General features: G+C 36.0%; 1 protein-coding gene across 9 annotated transcripts in view; it reads right to left on the bottom strand.

Moving 5' to 3' along the window:
- LOC134797521 (dual 3',5'-cyclic-AMP and -GMP phosphodiesterase 11-like) overlaps positions 1–20,624 on the bottom strand; it is a 251,840-nt gene extending 231,216 nt beyond the window's left edge. For 4 of the 9 annotated variants that reach the window (XM_063769772.1, XM_063769774.1, XM_063769773.1 and 1 more), the window contains exon 1: positions 20,140–20,624. The gene's annotated coding sequence lies outside the window, so the exon portion shown is untranslated. The remainder of the gene's footprint in view (positions 1–20,139) is intronic. The other 5 variants (XM_063769776.1, XM_063769779.1, XM_063769780.1 and 2 more) reach the window with 2 other exon arrangements.
- Positions 20,625–21,499: the final 875 nt, after the last annotated feature.

The raw sequence follows: 21,499 nt of genomic DNA, 5'->3' as shown, positions 1-21,499 counted from the left end.
ACGTTTATAAGGAGTAGTATATGTTTGTTTCGCCAGAAGTAAATGCGCGAGGGCTTCAAGCAAATACAAATAAAGATACACGTTCCAAGGAGGGACGAACCGTTGTATCCGAAAATTGTAAGTCGAAAGTGTCACCACGAGAATTCCTAAACGTTAAAGAATATAACTGTAACGGTCCTTATTCTCTTATTATACGTCCTGGTAAAATAAATTAGTAGAGTACGTAACGATCAGACGATCTTCCTACCGTTCATCTTTGAAATGAAATTCCAAATGTATGGGCTAATCTTTATCAGTTGTGTTGTAACTAGTTGAGCTTTCATATACTTAACCTATTCAATTCAGTATTCATTGATTTCATTTCATAGCATTTTCAGGAAAATGTGTTATTCCTCTTTCTAACTGACTTTTTAATTTACCTACTTAATCGGTATGACTTCTAATTTTGACTTGAGCGAACACAATATTTTAAAAGTGTATATTTCTAGTGAAAAATCCATTTAACCACAATAGCCCTTCGAAATACTCAAGCGTCCGATTTCGTATTGTGTTCATGTTTAAAATATCCAATATTAAACGTCGAAATTCGTCACGGCTTCAACCTATAGGGCGCCGATCTGACAAGGGGAAAATTGCTGCTTGACAGATGATTGTTCAGAGCAGACCCTTGAGGAGATCCCTTGCTCGTGTAAGCAGACAGTCTCCGGTTGAAGAGGACTCGCTGTCAATTAGGCCCGGTTTTATAAAGACCCGTAGACCCAAGTTAAGTTTAGAAATTCCACCACTTTCATCTCATTTAAAGAGAAGGGGAATTCAAAACTGATTTTTTATTTAACAAAAAATGTTTCACATAGAATTAGGAACAACGATAAGTTATGTAATTGTAAGTGGCGGGGAATTAAAAACAATACTTTCAACGATGGAGCCTTAATTTGACAACGAGTATGTATAATATTTAAAAAAAACTTTGCAATTAGCACTTTAACTTTAATTTCAATCCCCTCTGTACTATACTAAGCTGAATTATATTTACTAAGAAGTCTTGTATGTATGTATGTATGTAAACACTTTATTGTACATAAGACAGGTTAAGATACAATTAAAAGAAAGTATACAATGTACAAAGGCGAACTTATCCCTATAAGGGATCTCTTCCAGTCAACCTTTGAGCAATTGAGAGTAGTCTTGGTAAGAGAAGAAGTTGTAGTTCGTTCGATCGTAGTTGTAGAAAAAGAGTTGCGGATTAAGAACGACCAACATATCTGTACTGTAAGGTATGTTGGGGTAATACCGGACGGATTTGGGACTAATTGGGAGACCTCGCGAAATATTTTTTTTTCTCGAGCTCAGTACGTGTCAGCTTCTAGAAATATGGTGCAAATCGTTAAATAATAACCGAAGTTTAAGCCTGAATATTGGCAACCTTCAATGTTTAACGGTTTCAGTTTTATACGAGTGTAAAGATGAGACATATTTTTATTCGAGGGTAACGATGAATTTGTCATCCCGGGAGAACATCGGATGGCGAAAAAAAACCGGTTCTAATGCTCAGATAACAAGGTATCTAAAACAGTATATCCGATGTTTAACCTCCTCCAACGTATATGAATTTCAGCCACGAATAGCTGGAAACTTAAAAGTTCTCATCAAATGTTTAAAACTTTGCATTTTTGCATCCGATCTTGACCCATATACGAAAATTTGGTAAATCTGTGGCTCTCAAAGTGTGATATGTCAATAGAAACAATTTCCTAAGTAATACATTCATACATATATAGCTACGTACACTGCTAATATCTCTTCCTTTTGAATTACCGTCCTCGAATAAAAATAAAGGAACGAAATAATTACGATAAAAACAGAGTTCTTGCAGTCATAAAAAAAATAAAGTTTGACAATCACTGCTGAATTTTAAATGGGTAAAGGTCGGATTGTTGCTATCCGATCTTTACCTGCAAGGGTAAAGATCGGAAATCGGTCTACAGCAGTCCTAGGTCTGTTTTGATTGGATTAATTTAAAGATAAACCTTCAAAACGAAATTGGACATCAACTGAATCACAAAAACAACCACAGTTTTATCACAATACTCGACATAAATTACAGGGCGAAGATCGGATGGCCAGAAAAATGACCAAAATTACCTTGCTCCCAAAGGCACGTAGAACATATCCGATATCACTGAGCGGCGGAGGGACACTGGTGTCCGAAGCGCAATGAAATAGCGTCTTGCACATTGTTGTCAAAATTAAGAAAAAAAGCCTACTTTGGCGGAAATGAATTTCCTACGTTCTTCCCCCGCATCCGATATTACCCCAACATACCGGATATGATGGTCGTTCTTGTCTACGTGACAGCGTGATAAAACAGCGTCCGTCACTTTCTATCCCACGGTGTTAAAAAGTGACAGTGGATAAAGCTATCCATATTACGCCGGCTGAACTCTAAATGTGTATAGGTATATCTATTACGGCATAACTATCAAGAAATAAACAATTTCCCCGTCCATGTCCATACCCCTCGGGTCAATACGTCCGTATAATTCCACATCAGACGCAACCATCCCGACGTTGCACTCGATACGTGTTTATTACATTTGAAATTGAAACTCCAAGGGGACGTCCATTCCGCCGTCGCTTTGACGTCGGAGTATGGAAGCTATTTGTTGCAAAAAACGGCTAATTGGTTTTGTCTTTACTGTTTCGTTTCATTCTAAATAAAAGGCACTTTTACTGTGCGACATATGCTAGTGAAGGCAAATAGGGAATGATTTTATTTAACTGTTTCGATCTGATCGGTATTGTTAAAAAAAAAAAAGTTACACGTTCGGGGCTACATGCGACTGTGAACAAAAAAATAACTACTGTAGAAAAGGTATTAGCCTGTTAAATATTGTCAATTTATAATTATATTAAAATAATGTGACAACTACTTGCAATAAATGTACTCGTAATGTACCAAGGAAATACTCATTTTAAATATATAAGTACCTACATACAAACTTGAACGCTGAAAACAATACACTCTTTTTTTGGGCAGTCGTGTAAAAAGTTACAATGTTCTCTCATCATGTTTATTATAAAATAGGATATTCTGTTGGAGATATTATATTCACACTCACATTCCAATGTCATCATCAATATTATCATACAAGTTTCCTTGTAGTCTACAAGGTTTTTCGCCATATGCGCGCATATGTGGAACTATTTACTTTGTAGCCGTTTTTACAAGCTTTTATTTTTTAACAATGCTGAGAAAATATATTTCTGTATTTACAGAGACTTGATCATTGTCTTACTGTTCTCCACATCTGTGTTCTGTATAGATTCAGCTGAAATTATGATGAATCTACAGCATGACTCACTATTTCATAAAACAATTGTAGAATAAAAGATAATAAATGCAATAAAACAACGCGTTCAATGGGACCACCGGTTGGCTTAAGGCAAGCAACGTGCTAATTTAAATAGCTCCAGTGAGCACGTAATGCTTTCAGAGAGAGGCGCTTCTTAATTGAGCCGGTTGTTCCCTCAGTAATGTGGCCGTGTAATGTTATTGGTTTCTAGAATCGAGTTCTTGGGCAGACCAGTGTAATGTTACCTTGAGATCTGTTACAAGTATGCTTTGTTGTAGAGCGCTCTTATGCGCCTCAGACTTTGACCCGCTGCTCGTAAGACGTTGGAATATAACAGGGGTATTATTCCTATATCTTTCCACTAGCCTCTATCCGCGACTTTGTCAGTGCAGTAATCGTTAATAATATCCCATTTTAACCTACTTACTTCAAAAAAATATTTCTTGGTGAAGCTCTACAAAATTTGAAGGAAATGTTTCAGTTCCTCCTCCTATGTCTCCGCTTTACGAGCTAGTCAAGTATTTCAATAAGCCTGAGCAACAAAAAGACTCTGGAATCTGTATTTAAGCGTAAGGCAAAATTGCATTATATTTTGTAAATATCACTTTGGAAAACACTATCGCCTCAAGTTTTAAACTGGTTGATCTCGCGCATTCTTGGCATGTGATCGGAATGGTACACAATGACACAATGTTTTGGCCACGGCGTATCGGCTGAATTAATGAGATGTGGGCTCACGTGTGGTCGCGTGTGAAGCGATTGCAAACGACCGCCTTATCCCTTCCCTCGTTTTACGGCCGTGGAAACAATCGCACCGTCTTAATGATTCCATGAGTATTGTTACCGATTAAAGGGAACACCATTTGTGATTTGTTTATATGGTACGGTTTTAACCCTTAAACGGATCGACATTTTATTTCGAACCGTATATAATTATTTCGGTATAGATGTGTTTTTATTTTACGTGTTTCGACCGTTAAAGTTGTTAAGAGAATCCCGGGTCTTTCTCACTCAGAATCCTTAGAGCAATCGATCTCAGGTTTAGTCGCAATTCTGCCCACCATCAATCCACAAACACTAATACCTATATTTTAGCTTTACAATCGCAGTTTCGTATGTTTGTGTCAGGACAAAAACAATGTTTCATAGATCACGAGCCCCGGGTAGGGTCGAGGTGTTGATAGCTTCCTAATCCCGCTGGACCGGATCTATCATGAAAACGTACGCCACGCCATCTTGTGACTCAGTTTAGTATTCGCTGGGAATTAGTGTAAATCTCCATATTTTTTATAGATAGCACGACACAAAAGAGGTTAATGGTCTCTATGGTAATAAATTTTAAATGCAATCTTACTTTATTGATATTCTTTGTATCAATCATATTGTAATACAGTGTAAGCAAATGAATGTATTCATTGTAATTTGTATGTAATTAACTTACGTATGTACTGGTATTAAAAATATCTGAATTAGGCTCTTAAAATATTTAAAGGGATGATATTTTTACGTTTGAAGTGAATAAATAGTAGGTAATGATACTAATGATGCGAGCTCAAAAACATGATAAATATTCCGGTGTCACTAATATGACGACAGAATAAGCCTGTTGCATAAGAACTAACTGAATTCCATTTATCCAAGATAATCTTGTACTCGCAAAGAATTATAAAGCCTTGGAAATTTCCAGAATCGCTACTGTAAATAGTGACTTCACTGAAAATAGCATTAGAACGGAACACTAACGGAAGAAATCGTATCAGCTTTCCAGTCGTCATCGACATTGCGAAATACTTGGCGATAAGCGATGAATCGGTTCCTTCTGAGAGGCTCGTCGCGATAGCGGGGTCACACGACCTCACAATACAGTGGCGTCTGTGTTTTATGAATATGATTTACCTACTTATGGAACGGTTCGCGTGTGGTTTTCGAATTCTTATAGGTAAGTATATTTAATAGGTTGAGGCCAAGAGAATAAGAAAAGATATCATTTTTTTTATTTCATTAAAAAGTCGCAGAAGCATTATATTAATGTGTTTATGGTTTCGGAGTAAATATTTATTTATTTACTAAATATCTAATTTACGTCGTAGTGCTACCCAAGAATTATAAGCTATTAGTTTCTTTCTTTAGAAAATCATCATCATAATCGCACTTTGAACTACAGCACCGTTAATAATATTTTTAATACAGTTGCTCACAAAGTGCTACTTTACGTAGCTGTTTAGCGTGCGGAAAGTTGGTTATGTCGAACTAGTGCTTTTTACTTTTCCAATTTTTTTAAATTTATACTTGTTCCAATTCACGACTACTTATTGATGAGTGTTAATATTAGTTTCCTTTAAACGTCGTAATCAGCATAAAAACCTACTGTTAATGTAAGAATATGAAAAATATACATATTTCATATTTTAATACTTATCTCTTCATCATTATAACACGTTTATTTTTTAATATTGAATATTGAAAATTCCGTTCTTAATAAGGTGTCTGAATGGAACGGAATAGCTGCCAAACGCCCATAGATATAATATACTTAAAGACGACGTCTAAGCGAGCTGTCACTGTTACCACTTTTGTTTAGTGTACGATTAACAATGTTTTACTTATTTTTTCGCAACTGTATTAAAAAACGTCGTTCGATACACGTGCGGAAATGTCATTCTTCACTCGTCCCGAGTCTTCCCACTCGCCTGCGGCTCGTGGCAAGATATCTCGGTACTCGTGAAGTAATGACATACCTTCCGCACTAGCATCGAAATGTACTATTCTATGCAAAGTTACTCAGTGGAATATTTACCTTAACTTTTCTTTTTTGCCTTATCCGCGAAGAGTAGGTACATAGGATATCCATCTAGTTCAGGGCTTTAACGCCAAAGGTGTACCGACGAATATATGTATACAAATTACGTCTTATCACAATACAATAAGGTTTAAAATGTAAACTTATTTTTGACGAAGATGGTACAACGCTGGAAAGTAGTTACAACTACAACAGCTTCCAAGAAAAACAATTGATATTCACAGCAAGATGGGTGCGTTGGAGGCTATTCAACCGCTAGAATTAATGGCTTGACTCGATCTTGCCTGACATTTAAACTTTGTTTTCATGAAAATAAAAAAATGTTGTTTTAACATGTTATACTTATATGGACTTGGGTTTTACGTAATTCAGCAAAGTTATTGTTTTGCGGCATTATTGTTACTTTATTATCGTCCCAACATTTCAATACATACTTTGTAGAGTATGTACGGTAAGAGAAGAGTCGTGAAATGTATGGGATCCAATACATTCTACGACTCTTCTCTTTCCACACAGACTCTAAATGCATAAGTATAACCTACCTACATTTTTATAATTTACTAGTAATCCCAGTAAGATAAACTTTGAGAGGAATGGACCCGAAATATAAATACCTAATATGCATAAAAAACTAGTACATAACTAGAGTAGTATACCCTATAATGGACATGGAACCAGTAATGGGACAAAAAAACACAATTCCTCTAAAATAAGTATATAAAAGTAGTTTATAAACACTGGATATATTTTTATCATAAATAAGAGTCCTAGAGCTGATTATGTTTGAATTTTTATTAAATTCGGTTATTTTTTAAGAAATGTGCGTCAACCCAAAAGTTGTCGTGCCACTGAAAAAAATATCACTAAAAATTCTTAACAACTTCGCTAAGAGAGGTGAGTTAATTTATTAAATTTTAATTAATTAATACTTGATGAAAACTAGAATGTGTTTTGTTAATTGTATTTACCATGAGATAAGGTATACAACACACTATGTTGTGACTCCACAGATGTAAAAAAATAGTGGTATTTGGCCCAATCCCATTATAGGAGCTGTAAAACTGCATACCTCCTATGATGGGACAATTGACATAATGATGCTTGCCATGCCATAATTTCATGTTTTAAACAATACAGAAGTAAAATGTAGTTACGAAATATGTCAACCAGGAGTAGGGTTACCAGATGACAGGAATTTTCCTGACATGTCAGGACTTTTATAAAGTACCTTTTTATTTCCTTAAATTAATACAAATAAGAAATTTAATAAAATTTAGTAACTTACATTAATAACACGCGGCTATCGGCTCAATCGGGTGGCCATCGCTAACGGCAAATTTGTATCTGGTAACCCTAACCAGGAGGTATTCTCGGACTTAGGATAAATTAATATCGTTTTTCCAAACTTTTATTTAACTTGCCTTGTTAGTTAGTGTGGGTCAAATCTTGGTAGCTGAATTTGACCCACTTTTCGATTTCCGATTCAGTTGAAATTTTGTGTAAGTACGTAATTAAGTACGCAAATCGGATGATAATGCAATATTATGATAACATGGACTTGATCTGATGATGGAGACAGGAGGTGGCCATGGGAACTTTATCGCAATAAACCCTAACTAATTGTCTTTGGGTATATTAGAATTGTCTCGATGAATCTAATACAATAATAATTGGCTGTGGAAAGAAAGCTTATACCAGCGATAAAAGCTTATACCAAAAATTGGTTTTTCTGCCATAACTTATTCCCCATTTCAATATTTTATACTGATAGAGCAATGTCCATTATAGGGGGCCAATTACTGGATCCACGTCCATTACCGGGGGCCCATTACTGGAGCTTTGGTGTCCATGACTGGAGAAAAAAAAGCATAGTTTTAATTTGTTAATTATGTGGAAACTCATCGCAGTATCTTTGATACAACACGCCTAAAACATGAAAGGCGGATAGGACTTTCATCTTTTAACACGCTAAGCGGAGAGAGTTTACATGTACAAGGGAAATATCATAAGTACTCCAAATTTCCTCTTAAATGTCCCATGACTGGTGCTGTTACTATACATACTGACTTAATGCCGATGATTGTCTCTGAAGTTGCGATCTCGAAGTAGAGTTTTTTGGTGAGATTAAAATCAACATAACCTGTTTATTAAATTAAAAAAATATTTTGTAAACAAGAGTGCAATATTGCCACTATTGGTTAAATGACCTTCGATCAGGTGGTTATTGTCGCTGTTCTATCTTTTTAGTTGTAGATTATGGGACGTTTGGAGGACGAATAAGGTCAGCGTTTCCGCCGTCCGTAAACCACTTCTATTGACATATGTGTAAGTATGCTCTTACACTACTTACATCCCTGTAAGTACAGGGTAGTTTTAGGATCACTTTCTGTAACATGTATCTAATAAATATAGCATTTTTTTTAGTTAAATAATAACGTCTATTCTCTGAACTTTTGGGTTCAAATTATTGATATCGTAATAAGTAGGTACATAAATGTCTAGCTTAATGCAAATGAGCTCGGTAGTTTCTAGACATTAATTTACTTTGTTGACAATATAAAATACTAACCCACCCCCAGCTACAAGCAACCAACTGAGCAAGTAGATGAGATCGCGAAAGCGCCAAGCGAAGAAGATAATTCATGACCACGATCCCGCAGCCCAGACTTCAAAGCATAAAGCATCGCAATTCTCATCCATCAAAGTCGAAAATGGCGTCGCGGCTCCAGTGAAACGCATAGATCAGCCATATAATTAACTAATACCAAGTACCTACATATTACCGCGTGACCACGCTTAGGACCCAAGCACGTGCTGTGTACACAAGTGTGCGTTTTACGTTTGTGTGAGTGTTCATGAACATGTAAAGGGGGCGCGGCGCACGCAAACTGATAATTATTAGTCTGAAGGCAATTAAGAGGCGCCATAGATACGCCTCGGATGATAGCGATAGAGTAAAGAGGGTACAGAGGCCGAGACACGGTTTACGGGCCGGAGATGGTACGTCCGTTACCCGCTTTGAGATATCTGGACGACTGAGCGTGAACGGGAAACCTGGCAAGATCGATGTTTGCTTTTGTAAGCCTTACTCTGTAAGATTGATAGGATCTGATTCGGTTTACACGTAATATAAAATACTAAAGTTGTACTTTAGACATTGTTAAAAAAAATCCAGTAATACTAAAACCCCTTCTTTAAAATAAAAATTATGCGAAATTTCAAGAGAAATTTCAAGCGAAAAGGATAAAGCTGTTCAATCTAATTTTATACTAATTTAGATTTGCATTAAATTCGACGACGCCGTAAATTGTTACCTGCACATTAACTTACTCAGCCTTTAAAATGAATTGGATAATAATTATGAATATTAAATAGGAGGGTGACCTAGAGATTACCAAATTTAGTGAGAACTTACTAACCGTAAAGGACTTAGGTTGGCTTCATTATTTCTATTAAACGGTTTTTTTTTGTTGGTAAGAATATATTTAACGTAACATAAACAAAACAACCAATTACATCGTAGGGGGCTGCGGTCACAACCGCGGAACAGAACAAGCGGCGCAAATATGCTGTCCTCGAGGAGGGCTACATGTTTGCGCCGTTTGGTATCCCAACATTCCCAACTCTAGGAAAGTGGGGGTCCAGCGGGAAATTCCTACTCAAAAAGATACATATCCTAGCGGCTTGTGGATGTGAGAGAATAAGTATGGCCATCCAAAGAGGTAACGCTGCCAGTCTTCTGGGCACCAAAACTCATGAAGGCGATCTCGAAAAGAATGTACCCGCAGACCGACACCGACATTCAGCCAATGAGGTACATCATTTTCTATCTATGGAATAATGTCATTGGAGCAACGACTGAGTAACGTCATTTTTTGTTTAAGTTCTTTTAAGATCCATATAGAATAGACTATGGCAAATAACTGCCAGGTAACTGATCATTATCGGATAGTTGACAAGTACGTACCTTTTCTGTCCAGAAAGTAGTATATTATAGCACGCAACGCCGCGCGTCTAATGACCAGTAAAGGAATAGTCTTACTGCGAACCGTTTTTATCGGTTCCGCAGTCAGAGTTCCCGAGATAACTGCTTCTATATAAACAAACAGTTTTCTCGCTGTGGAAAATTTGCTACTATGTATTGTTTAATAACACGACGCCACAGCACTTGATTCAATAACAGTAAGCGTTTAGAATTTGCAGGATTGATGCAAGAAGAAAACACAACACCAACCGATAAGCCTTTTTTTACTTTTTCCAATTATTACTTTTATTAATTGAAGAATATTACGTACTTATAAGAGAAAATAAATATCTGAAACTAAACTCAAATAAAATCGTCAAATTTGAAAAATCTGTTCGACAAATGTGACGTCCCACGGTCAAAGGTACCTTATGGCGGGTATGGAGTTATGCATACCCCAGTAATCTACAATAAATAAGCTATCGACAACACAAAAGATCAACCTTCTAGGTTGCGTAGTTACAGAGATATGATTTTTTGAAAATAATGTTGTGAAATGAGCAACTTTACGATAGAGAAGTTTTAAGTTTAGCCGCCTATAAAACTATGTTCCTGAAGTAAGTTACATAGTTGACTACAAATAATAATACCTTATATATCTGAGATTAAAAAAATATTGCGACTTGTTCTGTAATGCAAATAGAAACTTTTGATATCGACTGATTTATGTGTATACTAACCAATCTCTTGAAAATAAAGTTTTATTTAATTTTCACGATTGATTGCAATGAGCTCTCAAGATTTAAATTTTATCTATTAGAAAACGACACTGACAGACAGTTTAAGCAAAAAACAATACCGATTTAGAGGTGAAAATGTATTTTCTGACTTTTTCATATAAAATCACAAAATTGAATATTTTTACTTTTAATGTGACACACAATCAATTTTTCTGAGCACATATGAAAGAAATTCTGTCATTCAAATGAAATAAATCCTAAAACCGCAACTAAATACTATATTAAACCCCTTATGCCACTTTAAACTTACATAACAATAACAGTATTTGCTCCATACATTTACGAAAAGGTACCTTATGGAAATAAATCTAATAATACATCACTACAAAATATCAATCATATTACAGTTTATCTTTTATGAATAGAAAATATTAATTAACATTAAACTGCCCCAAATTTAATTAGTTCTTCGTCATAATAATCTTAAAAAAGACCAATAATTTGTATGTAATGAAAAGGTACCTTGTGATTAAGTTACATGATGAGGCATGATGATGATGGAACAGTTAGGATAAACTAATAATATTTTGGGGTTAAGATGGTATAAATCGTCTATTTCCTATCAATAATATATTTCGGTTGCTATTGAAGATAAGCGGCATTGAGGTTCAATGACCTCAGATATTCCATAAGGTAATGCGTCGGATATTGGCATTTTTCAGCACCAACCAATGCCTGATTTACTGCATGCGACCAAACCAAATGAAGATTATTCTAGTTAAGAAAGACTTGACGAGAGTAACTTTGGTATAATAGCAGGCTACTTGGATTTGTGATGTCGGTCTATGTACGGTTATAATATTTGCTAGGCCCTTCGACCAGAACTGAAATTATCAAATTAGTTTTGCAGAATGCTAATACAGTTCTCTACCAAACTTCTTTTCCCGTATTGACTAGTTTTTTTGGGAATTTTCAATCTTTTTTCCATAAGGTACCTTTTCTACTAAACTCTGAGACGACATTACTAGGCTTATAACTAACTTATAACAAAAATAAAAACAGGTAAACAAACGTTACGCATTAAGGTTTCAGATAACACAATAAAAAAAAATTGAGCATTTTTTCACCTCTTTACAAAACATTTCATATCTCCGAAACTAGAAACCCTCATAAGGTACCTTTTCCCGTGGAACGTCACAAATATATTCTTAACTTACTTATACAAATTGTGCTCGATACTATCAATAAAATAAAGTATACCATGATTGTTCTTCAATTTAAAAGGTATCTCTTGTCGGTGGAGTATTTTCCATTTCTCCCTCTCATATGCCATATCCTTGACCTCTTGATACGACACGACACCAGCTTTTTCTTTTATTTGGTCTACATAGCTATTACCTCTTGGTCTGCCCCTGCCTCTCTTTCCATTTTATCTTGCCGCTTGCCGCCCATGATTGTTATGAATACAATATTTTATTATGAATTCTACTGATGTTTTTGTTTCACTGTTACTACAGTCTAGGCTAGGTACGTTTTGCGTGACGCTATGCATTACAAGCTACTCGAAGCAGAATTGTATCTCAGTTATTAGATGGAAAATGTCGTGAAACATGCACTCGTGTTCAAACAAGGGAAAGTTTAATAGCCATATTCTGAACACTTGTGTTTGAATTAAACTGGTTTTAACCGGCTATATCGCGTAATTATTTAATACTACGTACTATGACTACGTTATAAGTAGGAATGTGATAATGTGCAGTGTCACACCTCTTTAGGTAAGTATCTATGAATCCGGTTGTCGACGGAGAGTGATCCGGGCCCAAAAAACTGACTGAGTAAAAAAGACATCAAGCCAAACAAATAGACATACAATCAGACTTATCGACAGACACACAGGCATATAAGTAATAGACTATCGAAAAACATTTCTCTTTTTTATAAGTAGCTCTAGTTAATTCTCAAATATTATACTTGACATAAGAAGATCGATATATTGATGAGTATTTAAGCTCATAAAATCCATGACATTACTAATTACGCGTTAAACTGTCTAAGAAAACTGTAGCCTGCGGAAATACGTAAACAAGTCATTTACTACAACTAAGATAATACAAATTGGTACAACAAAGGTATAATACAAATTGTTGTTTCAATATAGATCAAAAGCCATCAGAAACCGCTTAGGACTAGAACATCATTGCGACTCGAATAGAATATTTGTATCAATGTTTACTGTATAATAAACTTAATGACTTAGGTAATTAAGGTGGTAGGTAGTTAGAATATTAAGTTACATCCTTAAATAGTTCAATTAAGTATTACGTGTTGGTTTAGTAGGTACACAAGTAATTATTCAGCTATCGTTGTTTGTCGTTAACACCTACCTATAACACTTATTAATGTTGATAATGTATACAACTAGCTAAACGAAGCGTTGTGTTATAGTTAAAATGCATTTATTAGTAAAATGTAGTGACGAGATATCTTTAATCTTTAACGTTCTTAAATCCCAAGTATATATTAAGGTTTACGTTTCAATAAGTACGGTGAGTTTCTAAGCATGACATAACGGTACCTTTTTTATATTCTGCTTCAATATAAAATATAAATAACATTGATTGCGGTTTAATTAAATTAACTATGAAACTTAATAACTAAACTAGTGCAGATTTTCAATTTTGTAAAACGGTCGTACCTTATAAATTTATCTATGAGATATTTTGCTTTAATTAATCTAACACATACCTACTACTACAGTAATTTTCTCTAGAATGCAGTAACAATAGGTTAATTATTGTTACGTAAATAGGTATCGGTGACTAATTTTATCGTTTTCTAATAACTTGTGGCAATACGCAGCAATACTCTGCAATACCGTTATCGATTACAGCAATTTACACTTCCACAGAACACATTCGTCTTTTGTAGGAACCATCTCATTTATCGTGTTAATTAGAAACACTTTTGCTTAACCCGTATGCGGAGTTACTGTAATGTTTTTGGCAACGACGTGTTTTAAATTTGTGCTAATATTATGTTTAATTCCAATGTTAGCAATATAGGTGACTCCATAACAACTCGATACACGGAAAAGACTAACACATATCTTTCTGTAGGTACTTTATTCACTTCATAATTATCATATTCAGTTGATAGTTAATAGGTACAGTAAATAACTAAATCGACTACCGACATACAGACACAAAGGTAGAAAAAACCGGACAAGTGCGAGTCGGACTCGCCCACCGAGGGTTCCTTACTTTTTAGTATTTGTTGTTATAGCGGCAACCGAAATACATCATCTGTGAAAATTTCAACTGTCTAGCTATCACGGTTCATAAGATACAGCCTGGTGACAGACGGACGGACGGACGGACAGCGGAGTCTTAGTAATAGGGTCCCGTTTTTTACCCTATAGTTACGGAACCCCATAGTCTAATAAAACATGGTCTTCTATTCCCAGAGTGACACAGGCCTACGTCACAACAACATGGCCGCTATATATGGCGCTATCGCATATTATCATATAGCGCTGTCGCATGATGACGTAGGCTTGTGTCAGTTAGGTGACCTAGAAAAGACGGGAATGGAGTACCAGGCGGAGTATATTATTATACCATGCGGAACCCTAAAAAGTACCAGTCTCGCAATGATCCTGTTCATAACGATTTTAATCACGTACTATTTAACGTAAGTACGTAGTTTGTATGTATACCCGTACTAGTAGTTTGTAGGTATATTCAGTAGGAAAGGTTTATCGAACTTTCTATTATTGCTTCGATTGCTTATAGCTAATAATTTAAATCACATTAATTTAAAAACAGACGTCATATTACGCACAATACATATGTAAAGCTATACCTCTAGTGTACATTTCATTCGATAGCGTGACAGTTGTATGGCATTTTGAATTTCCAAAACATCCCGCTTGGCGCGCTGTTCAAAATCCCATACAAAAATAGACAACGCAAACGCGAACGCTTCTTCACGGTATCAAATGAAATTTACACTATGGATATTCAACGAATAAATAAGTTTCACTGTTTAAAAGAAATGCACACTTCATTCCATGTTAGTGTGACTTTCGTTGACTAAGTATGGTATTTCAGCCATTCCAAGCACATATCATTATTTTTCCGTCCATAATCTATTTCGAACTGAATTGCAAAGAGAATAAGGATCAAATTGCAAAAGCGCGTATCATAACGGTTTTGGGTTCGTTTCCCTTGGTTTCTTAACGACAAGAAACGGGATCGGAATAAGAAATGGCGATTGATTTTCTTTTAGACTATGTTAATTCAGTACAATATCCCTAATTAGGAGGTTCGTGACCCGGCGTAATCATCCCCTTATTAGGATTTATTTCATATATTAATGGACTTAATGAACTAGTATTATTAACGTTTATTATCTATTTCTGGAGAAGTAAAACTTGGTAATTTGTTACTAAGCACATAGCGTGTGCAGTGTGGGTCTTTCTGATCCTTGGAGCTACTTGGAATCACATATGAATAATGTACAACAGCCATATAAATGTTTGGAACAAAAGGAAAAAATGCTGTTAATATAAGTTAGTCGATAAAAACTGAAATGCTCAAGGGCTGCATATCCAACAGAATATACCTTTTAAAAAAGCGTAAAAAGAAAGATTAGAACTACTAAAGCAGTTTTGTTTTTCAACTTACAGAATCATATCATTATATCAAATAATAAAAGTTATTAAGAGTCACGTCCAATCATGTTAAAAATAATGAGTACGAATTTTAATCCGCCATTAAATCAACAACTATGCTACTACTACCTACAATTAACAAAACAACTACACTATTTGATTTTTAAATACTTTGTGTTGTTTTTAATCAATGTTCGTTGTTCGAATAAATCTTCATTTCAATTCGCTCCAATGTGTTTATTTACTTATACAGCCCAATGTCAACAAATAATAGACAAAACACTTTCTAGAAATTCTGCCTTTATCAAACTTTTGTTTCAATAAAGGCTCCAAGGTACCGTCAACTGGTTATTCATCTTTTTTATGTTATCGTCATTCTGATAAAAAAAAGATGAAACCTAAATAAACCTTAAAACGTTTTTCAGACCTAACCGGCTTAGTAGAGGCTCTGGAAATAATTAAAACTTCACAGCTGTTTGTTGGTCCCTCCAATGTTACAGTGAGGAGCTAGAACCTAGCTTAGTAAACAATTACGTGTAAACAATTACAGAGAACCTAGCTTACAGAACTAACAGCGCTTAGATTGGTTCGTGCAATTTAGAACAATGGGTAATGGCGTCAGAACTGCTATTATTAAGCCAACTATCGACAATAAACTTAGATTATGTCATTGAACACGGGTAATTGGTACATACATATTACATTGGAATTGCCGGTATAGGTACTTTTGTGTATATTCCTTAGTTCTGTCGACACTGTCGAGCAAAGCATATTGCATATTTTAATGAATGTTTTTGATAACCTATCTTTACATAACAGTTTCGAATGATTCACGGTTAGTTTCACTAGTCTTATATCGACCTATTCGCTGCATTGATATCGGCAGCTCGAAAACAATACAAAAGGTAATCACGGTCCATATCCCGGTCGATATAAGTCTAACTTTACATATTACTTATACCGGACCGTCCTATATCTACAAAGCAATTTCAGACAGACTTCTAAATCATAAGCCACAAATTGTTCAATTCACAAAACAGTCTACGCAAAGAACTAATTGGAAAAGTTGCGTTTTATTATCGGCTTCAATCAATTGTTGTCCCGGCGTGACAACTGTTAACAGTAAACAAAGGCCGTGGAAAAACAAGCAAGAATTGCACAATTGGAGACGGGCCGTTTTTAATTTTAACAATTTAGCAGTTTCTTGTAACTTTTCCAGTGTTAAATTACTGGCTCAAACACGTGGAACAAGTATTATTTCTTTTGAATACTTGTTCTGAAAGTCAGGCCGTAAAACAATGAAAATTCTTACACGCAAACAGATGTGACTTATGCGATTCTCTCACTTATTAGAAACTTTTTTATACAATTGCAATCGTTAAGGTAAATGCTGTAATAATGGAAGCTGAAAAGATTTTGTTTGCAGTAGGGAACTTAAGATACATACCTACCGCAAAAACAGAAGTGGATGAACAAAGGAAAAAATAAGGACAACGATGGATTACCCAATAATGGATTAGAGTGAGCTGACGAAATTAAGCAATTTGAAGCAGCAACCTTCAATCGAATTATCCGATTTGACTTAGACTTTGATGGCTTAAGGTAATTTGACGGGTTCATTTGGCGGTCCTTGATCCTTTACGTGGGGTCTTGTGACGTCATTAACTTCATTAAGTGATATAACAATTACGATGTTAATTGTATTAAACTGCGACAAAGCGTTTCGCTTGCAAGTAGGGTTACCAGATACAAATTTAGAATTTCCTGATAAAATTCCTGATTTCCGAATATTTTTCCTGACATTCATATTTTGACGACGACGGGGGCCACCCGATTGAGCCGATAGCCGCGTTTTATTAATTTAAGTTAATAAAAAGGTACTATTCAAAAAAAATCCTGACATTTTCGTGTTCCGTCCCCATTCCTGACAAAAGGCCAAAATTCCTGACATGTCAGGAAAATTCCTGTCATCTGGTAACCCTACTTGCAAGTTACTTTTTTTTTCAAACACTGATGCGCAACTAGGTACCAACAGCTGATATTTTTTGCAACTTAAAGGATACTCATTTATTATACAATAAGTGTTATAATTTCAAAGTCGAATATTTTTTATAGAATTTAATTTTAACAGGTAATACTATTACAAAATCATGTCAAGATTCGTTACTTTGTTGATTCTAACGGCAACTTAACTACGTATTTTTTAAAGTTTTTTAAAATAAAAAATTATTTATTTATACAAAAGGTTAATGGTATATAAAAATTCATACAAAAATAACTTAAATATATCTAAATATTAAAATATTTTATCTAAAAGACCTCCGCGAGTTGTACCGGGTGCAAAGGTGCCCATCACACTTGCCGCGTTACCACGTTGGATTTTGACTACATAATTAATTATTAACAAAATAGGTACTTATAAACAAAAACGATTTGGTTACATACCTACAAACGTTCGCATTGTTTGGCACACGGCGCTCGTCTCTCGAAAAATTCTGTATGTTTCTTATCGGAATATAAATATTAGCTTAGCTTAATTTTCAGTAGAGAGAAAACTGAACGCAGTAGTTCTTGACAGATAAGGTTAAACTAAACAATCGATAGATAGCTTAGTGTGGCATGGCAATATTTAACCTAATCAAACGTTCCCATTACTGTATCCAGGCGTTTTCGCCAGCAAATCTTTTATACCCTATCTCCCCGATTATTAACCTCGTAATACCCACCATATTTATAAAGTTTTCAAATTTTATTTGAACCTTATTCTACAAGTAAATTAGAACGAATTTCGTTTGTTTTAAAAAGCACTGAAACAAAAGAAATGCTACTTTATTTGGTTCATGAAAGGTTCAAATTAGATTGCACGAATATGTACATTGTAATGCATATTTAGTCTCAAGAGGTTAAATTCGAATTATCTTTTTAGCAGCCCTTCATATACCTACCTACATCTCTAAGTAGACCCTGACAACGCTAACTTAGCAGTAAGAAAGCACAGCTACATAATCATTAATTATTATAAGCTCATACTTGACGTTTGGCATGAAAACTTAGCGTGGTCCCACTCTAAGGCCGCAGCCCCACTGCTGCGCACGCTATGTACACGGCCCACGTTTTAATAAAAACCGTGGGCAAGCCCACGAAATTTTGTATAGGAACGTGGGTCGTGTACATAGCGTGCGCAGCAGTGGGGCTAGGGTTGCCAGATGGTCGGGATTTGGCGGGATTCTCCCGATTTTTAGCATGTGTTCCCGATTCCCGACGAAGGGAAAATTGTCCCGAAAAATAGCTTCACGTTATAAAACAATAATTTCATGTTCCGAACTGTCGTCGAGCAAGCGAGCAAGCGAGCGACCCGCGCCGAGCGCGTAGCTAACGTAGTGCCAATAATGTAAAATATCGTTGTTTTTAATACAATTACTTTAATTTGAATGTTTTTTTTTCCCGACTTAAGTCCTAAAATCCCGAAAAATTTATATTTTTTCCCGATAATAACGCCTTTCGATCTGGCAACCCTAAGTGGGGCTCCGGCCTAATAGTATTAAAATGTGACTTTAGGGGATTAAGAACCTATGTATGTAGGTTTGCCTTTAGGCATAAAGTCCGCCAAGCGCCATCTGTATTAGGTAGGTATATTACCTATGTATTGAACATAAAGTACAATTAGGTATAAATAAGTAAGTGCGAGGGATGAATTTATCATATCGTAAGGTAGACTTAAATTATCGTTTAGGTAGGTACGTACTACGTAACGATGAATTGACAGTGCCACTGCCCACCCCAACGCTACAGCAGTAACGTTGCAACAAATTGCAGTCGCCATCCGAAAATTATATTCCGAAACTACTGCCCGATTCAAACTTTAAGAGACCTACGTCAATTAATAGGTCTATAAACGATATGGATTTATAGATGTGTTAGTGTCAAAAGTGACTTTTTTGTTTGAAGAAACGTCACGTTTGACACTGACATATCTAATCCATATTGTTTCTAGATCTATTAACTGACGTATCTTAAAGTTCGAATCGGGCAGAGTGTTTTATTCGTAGGTGAAAACGGTTATTGTACTTATTGTACAATGTAGGTAGTTATATCAAAGTAAAATAGGCACGTACGAATTTAGTTTGAACTGGTAAAACCTGTTTAATTTAGATATCGTTTCGTGTCCATAAAATATTTAATTACTTATTATGTTGTATTATGAATTCCATACCGCGACGAATTCAAACTCAGTCTAAACATTGGTAACTACGCTAAATGTACCTATGCACATACCAACATCATATCGTGTATGTATCTATATCTATAGTAGAACCGAGTCCGAAGCGGTGGGCACATTTGTTTGTATACATGTGTTGCCTCACGCATACCCACAAAGATGCACACACATATAAAACACTGATACGTGTTCTTCGATCACATACTCTTATTTATTCCCAGTTTGTTTGTATATTTTGTAATGACAGAATAGGTACTGCGATAAACAAAGTTCTAGTTTCAAAGGGTTCTTTTAACATGTCTCTAGGGAGTAGGAATGTCATTGATGTCGAAATGAACACAGCGTAATAGATTAAACAAACAGCCAGTATCACAACCGGGGTCATACTTACAGATAACGTCTCTCAGATTGAGCGGAGGTTAACAACACAAAATGTTATCCGTCAACAAAAACACTGCCGTTGCGACTGCACTGTGCAGCGGGCGTTAACCCGGTACGGGCGTTTCGAAAACTTCGCGGTGTAGCGTTTAGAGAATATTCAAAAATAGACCGACCGATACGTTTACACGTGCGAAAGTGCGTGTCCAATCGCTCAGCAAGCACACCCGCAGCGCGGTACACGTAATTCGCGACGATAACGCGAAGCGAACTTCGATAACACGCGAAAATTGCTTTGAAAAGTTTCCAGTGCACAAAGTTATTGGGATCGCGGTGCGGACAAAACGCGGCTAAGCGTAGTGGCTGCGCGGCGCTTGGGAGTCAACTGGCGCCGCCGTCTAACCGCACTCCGCGCCGCTCAGGAACACCCACACACTCGCGCACTTACACACACACAGCACACGCGCTCACAACCCTCACACACAAACACAGAATGAAACTGATAAACAGCATAAAACAACCACACACGCTGCAACTGCACATACACTCAATAAACAGTGTATAGGCGAGTCGGCAAGACGCACTACGCACTGTCAAGTCGCGAGTACTAGTTCGGTGTCACACGTTCATAGAGACATATCAGCCAGACGCGATAGGAGACACGACACGAGCATTAATGAATGAATTAATTGAAGACGCCGCAGGAAACGAAGCAATTTATGATCTACAATTAATAGTTGTTGCCATTCTCAATTAGACGACCACGCCGTTGAATAAAACAACAGCAGTTAAATCCCTACACGATAAAATGCCTTTACAGTTAGGTATATCAGGTGTACATATATTATGTACAGAACAACTTTTACTATGGGACCAACTCCGATATAGGGAAGCAGCAAATCAACCAAACAACCAAATTTGGCCGTCCCACCCATAGACATGTGATCAGCCGAAATATTTGAAACCGTCATATTTTTAGTAATTTTAAGGTGGTTCCCTATTAGGGAAAGTTGTTGTTTAATTTGACGTGTAAAAAAAACAGCCTGTATGTAAATAGATATTTGCGTTTTTTAAAAGGGCCCACAGATTACCAGTTCGCCGGACGATATATCAGCCTGTCAGTTGATTGGAACTGTCACCTTTTACGATTAATTGACAGGCTGATATCGTTCGGCGAACTGGTAATCTGTGAGCCCCACAATTCTCAATGAATGTCATATAAGACATACCTAACATAACAGTGCTTAAGAAAGTTATATCAGTCTGCAGTTGTAAATACGTACAATTTACAGGGTACATAGAAAAGGTAACAAATGAATAGCAATCTAAAACGTAGAGGCTCCCGGTATCCGTGTTACACGCCGAAACGAATA

Source organism: Cydia splendana, chromosome 15, assembly GCF_910591565.1.
Source record: "Cydia splendana chromosome 15, ilCydSple1.2, whole genome shotgun sequence".
Lineage (NCBI taxonomy): Eukaryota > Metazoa > Arthropoda > Insecta > Lepidoptera > Tortricidae > Cydia > Cydia splendana.
This window is presented reverse-complemented; position numbering and strand designations above follow the sequence as displayed.